This window comes from Humulus lupulus, chromosome 3 (assembly GCF_963169125.1).
Source record: "Humulus lupulus chromosome 3, drHumLupu1.1, whole genome shotgun sequence".
NCBI lineage: Eukaryota > Viridiplantae > Streptophyta > Magnoliopsida > Rosales > Cannabaceae > Humulus > Humulus lupulus.
This window is the reverse complement of record NC_084795.1, coordinates 230,656,819-230,662,524: the sequence shown is the minus strand read 5'-3', so window position 1 is coordinate 230,662,524 and position 5,706 is coordinate 230,656,819.

The window sequence follows — 5,706 nt, the reverse complement described above, 5'->3', positions numbered from 1 at the left end:
GAACACCACAATGTCTTTTTCCCTAAGTTTTTAAACACAAGGGTCAACTACATTTTGTTCAAAACCATAGTTCTTAATATTTCCATTTAACATTAATTCCAGGAGCGCGAAGCTTGTTTACGTCCATAGATTGACATGCTCAGTTTGCTGACTTTCTTGTCCAACTACTTTAAATCCTTTTGCTTGATCCATGTTAATGGTCTCATCAAGATAGCCATTAAAAATGCTTCTTTGATGTCCATTTTCCTTATCTCTTAATCAAGAGTTATGGCTATGGATAAGAGTATACTAAATGAATTTTAACATGGCTACTGGAGAAAAAGTTTTCTCTAAGTCAACTTTCTCTCTCTGCCACAAGTCGAGCCTTAAATGTCTCAACCTTTCCATCAGCTTCTCTCTTCTTCTGATAGATCCACTTGCACCCCATGGGCCTAAAGTCCAATGACTCATCTACAAGATCTCAGAAAAATTAAGAGTACTTAGAATCTATTTCCTGATACTTGGCTTCGAGTCAAAGATCCCTTTCAGACTTACCCATTGCATATTTAATGGCCAACAGATCATTGTTACTTGTGTCCCCAACTAGCTTTTTGGTTTCACTATTCATTTCATAGGTACCGAGTTCTAAAAAACCTTGCCACTATGATGATGCACCGTAACTTTCTAACTTGGATTAGTGGTTTCTAAATCTACCTTGTTTTCATAGACTTACGTCGGTGAGGATAGAAAAATAGTTTATTGTTTTTCCATCTAATATTATTTTGCTATGAGGCTTGAAATTCATTATGTAGTTGTTATCCAGAATAGTAGAATTTGTAGAGCCAAACACTTTCTTGTCTATTGGAATATAAAACAGACCGCCCTGAGTACATTTAGAATAGCCATCAAACAAGTAAACCTCAGTTCATTGTTCTAGCTTTTATACCTTTTTCCCCAGGACATAAACAGGACACCCCCAAATTCCATAATGACATAAACCAGGTTCATGATCATTTCATAATTCTAGTGGTATCTTGGAGACAACTTTTGAGTCGGCACAACATTTAAAAAATGTTACATGCAATCTAGGTAGTATGTCTCCAAAAAGATAGGGGTAAGAAGTTGGTAGAGTTGAATAGCTTATCATAGAACACATATTTTCATAAACGTACAATTCACACTACTGAGCAACACCGTTTTGTTGCAGAGTCCTTGGGGCAGTTGTTTTAGACAGTTCTCCAAGGTCAATTAAATGCTCTTGGTTATGATTATCCAAATATCCTCAAACCCTATCAGATCGTAAGATCTTTAACGTTTTACCTAATTTGGTTTTAAAGCCATAGCAATGAATTCTTTGAACTTCTTAATAAATTCTCATAATTCTTATGTTTTAAGTGCTTACATGAGTCTTTAGAGCAATCTTCGATGAAGGTAACCACCCCTCGCTTGAGCATTCATTTGTCCCTAGACATTTGAAGATACTAGCTCTAATAGCTCTTTGGCCCTTTCTCCTATCACGGAGAATGGACACTTTGTCATTCTGCCCTCGAGACTAGATTCACAAACAGGTAGGTCACCCTAGGTAAGTTCCCTCAAAAGCCCAGCCTTTGTTAGTCTTTGAATCCTATCGTAGCAAATATGACCAAAGTAAAAATGCCAAAGGTACGTCAATTCTAACGTTATTGACCTTTTGTTGTTTAACTGTCCTAAATTTAGCTATCTTAAACAACTCATTCTTTAGAACATAGGGTTCGTTTAGTTGCAATAGGTATAGCCCGTTTTTCAAACATCCACCCCACAATTTACATTCATTGAAAGAAATAGGATTTTATTACTTGTGAAAGTAACTACAAATTGTTGTTGATATAGTAAGAAAAACTTAAATAAATATTTCCATTGAAAATCATAATAAAATAAATATTGTCTTAAAACAATATATTTATTTCCAAAATTCAATAAAGCTTATCCTTTTGCCCTGTTTGATACGAACAACCCTTGATGGATTCCAAGTTGTGGCTTTTTATCCTTCATGGCTTTCCTAGTGCTAAAACGATGTAAAAAGGAACATGTATGTTTAGAATATTTTGATTCAGCGATCCAAAACAAAAGTATCATCCTCTAAAATCACATGTATCCAAGACAAATTTTGTTATCTTGGGTTCCATATGCCTTGAGTGCCGGATAATCTTGTTCCAATTCCTAGTCTCCTTGTAGCTGGAAACACTCCCCTTTTTGTTTACTTATAATCAGGCCTTGCTCCAAGATTCTTTGCAACATTTGGTGCATTTCCAGTGGACTTCTCATTCTTTTTGTTTGAATTTCTTCCTCATTTTCTCTTCGAAGAAGAGGCTTAAAGCAACTTATCCTTGAGCTCTTTTAGTAGTATTCGCATCCTTTCATTTGCTCGAACCACCATCAACAATCCTCTTTGAAGGATTTGGTGATCTTTGCATAGGAAAAATAGGAATTTCTTTGATTATCACGAACTCGATGTTGTCCATAATCAACACCATGTTGATGTTGGACAAACATTTTGTAGAGAGAGTATGAGGTGGGAAGCCTAGAGCTACGACTATCAACTAAGTAGAAATTAACGCATTGCTTGACAAACATTTATTCATTAAATTTTTAGAAATAGCATAACATACAAAATGTTTTGAGATAAGCAAAATACTAAAACACTTATCTTCTATTTCTTAGGTACTTTAACTAGTCATGAACCCATGTGCCCCGATAGGTGAGAGTCATAGATATTCACTTAGTTAAATAGAGAAACATATCAATTAATAAAACGTCATAGACTTTTATTAACTACCTATCCACCCGATCAAAGTAACGAAAACTCATGTGCCCCGGTAGGCGAGAGTCACAAATATTTCATACTTTATGAGTTTGACCCACGGTTTTGATTATTTATTTTTTTATTATGAAAAGGAATTATATTGCACCAAAACAAACAACTACAAGCAGTACAAAAACAGAACAAAATAGCTGCTACATCAGCCGAAACAGACAACAACAAACAGCTTACATATTATCAACTAGAGAAGCTAGAAAACAATTTTGTCTAAGATTTTTCTGACTCAGCCGGCCAACCATTCTATACTTCACTGCCAGCTTAATCCCCCTCACAATATTCCAGGGGGTATAAGAACAACCCGAAAAAATGCAAGAATTCCTGTTATACCAAACTCCATAAACTGTAGCAGCCAACACAGCAATAAAAAATCTATGCAGAACACTCCTAGGCTTCCTGTTAAGCCAATCCTTCCAGCCAGCAAAATGAGCTGGCCATATACCAGATCCTAACCACCCCTTGAGCAAAAACCAAACTTGCTGAGAAAAACTGCAGCCAAAGAACAAGTGCTAATGCGATTCCTCCTCTTGCTCACAAACCGGGCACATCACAGAGACTCCAGCCACATGGCACCTCACTAAGTTATCCCTAGTCAAAAGATGACCCAAAACTGACTGCCACAAGATGAACCTATGCTTAGGGACCGAAAAACAACACCAAACAGCCTTAGCATAATCAGCTGGTTGTCTTTGCAGAAAGCTGTGCAACAGAACTTTCAGCCTAAGAGAACCATTCATAGTTGCACTAGACAGCTTAGCTTCAGAAATAAAATCCCTTAGATAACAGAGTTTACGCCAATACCAACTCACATCAGCTTTAAGCTTGTAAGACCAAAAAGATTGACCTTTGAGATAAATTCCATCAATCCACTTTACCCATAACAAATCTTGCTTAGAGGATAAGGCCCAAATGAATTTAGCCAAGAGAATTTTATTCCAAATAGCACCTTCCATAAATCCCAGACCTCCAAGAGATTTAGGGAGACAAACTTGAGCCCAAGATGTACAATGAAGTTTGCTTACGCGAATTAGAAAAGCCCCACAGAAAATTCCTACATAACCTGTCAATCTCATTAATAACACTAATAGGCAGCAAGAAAACATGCATCCAATAATTACGGATGCTAAGCAAGGCTGAAAAAATCAACTGAGTTCGCCCCGCAAACGATAAGTGTCTACTCGCCCACATGTGAAGTTTAGTCTGAATTTTCTTGATAATAACCCCACAATCAGCAGCTTGCCATTTCGTAGGTCTCAAAGAGAAGCCCAGGTATTTCAAGGGGAATGTACCCTCTCCAAGAGCAACAAGATTCAATATATTCTGCTTCACCTCTGCTGCCACACCTCCTAAGAAAATTTGAGATTTATTCAAGTTAACAGCCAGCCCGGAGCTATTACAGAAACCCATAAAGCCCTCAAACAGCAGCTGAACAGAGCGATAGTTGCCCTTACAAAATAAAATCAGGTCGTCCGCGAAGCAAAGATTCACTAAGTGTAAATGCTTGCACAAAGGGTGAAATCTAAACTCTCTATGATTGGCAACCTGTTTAAGGAGTCTAGTAAGATACTCCATAACCAGAACAAACAAAAGAGGAGAAATAGGGTCTCCCTGTCTTAAACCTTTCCGCCCCTCAAAGCAGCCCTGCAACCTCCCATTCATAAGAAGGATATAAGAGGAATCCGCCAAACACACCATGATCCACTTGATAAACTTCTTAGGGAAACAAAAAGCAGATAAAATCTCTTCCAAAAACCCCCAATCTACAGAATCATAGGCCTTACTGATGTCGATCTATAACAAGCACCGGGGAGATATATTCTTTCTAGAATACCCATGAAGCAAATCCTAAAGCATCAAAATATTATGAGCCAGATGACGATTTTTAACAAAAGCACCCTGATTTTGGTCTATAAGAGTCGGAAGAATTTCAGCCAAACGAGAGCAAATCATCTTAGAGATGCACTTATACAGAGTATTGCAGCAAGCAATGGGACGAAAATCAGAGGCTACTGAGGGAGAATCTACCTTAGGAATGAGAGTGAGAATAGTTCTATTTAACTCAGTAGGAATCTCGCCAGTAGCAAAAAATAGCAAAATCGCATCTGAAACTTCAGCACCAATATCCCTCCAAAGAGCTTTAAAAAAGCCCGAACCATACCCATCGGGACCCGGACTCTTGATGGACGGAATACTAAACAGAGCTCTCTTAACATCTTTCCGGGTGAAAGGCTGAGTCAATTTGAGTTGTTGCTCCAGAGATAAAGTATGCCCATGTATAAAACAATTCTGATCAATCTGTCTTGAAGCTAAACTCACCTTACCCATAACTCCTCTAAAGAGATTATAAAAATGATCAATGACCTCTGAATAATTTTCAACAATATGTCCCTCCTCGTTAATAAAACTAGAAATGCGATTTCTCATTTTCCGCTGTTTAAGAGAAGCGTGAAAATACGCCGTATTCTCATCACCAAACCTCAGCCAGTTAATTTTACTCTTTTGACGCAGAAAGCTCTCATAAGAACTGGATTTGATAGCAAAGTCTCTAGCTGCATCAGACTCTTCCTGCTGCAATGAGTCTAAAGAAGGGAACTGCTACAATCTATATTTGGCATTTTCTAATCTCTGTTTAGCTGCTGTATACTGTTGAATAACATCCCCAACTTGCTGTTTGTTAAAGCGACTCAAAATAGGAATTAGTCTCTTAAGCTTCAGCATGACCTGCTGCAACCCGAACCCCCCAGCTGGTTTGAACCAACTATCCAGAACAATACCCCAAAAATCCACATGGGTAGACCAGCAGTTATAATATCTAAAAGGTTTAATCCCAAACTCCTTGAACTGAATGGTCTTGATGAGGCAATAGCAAT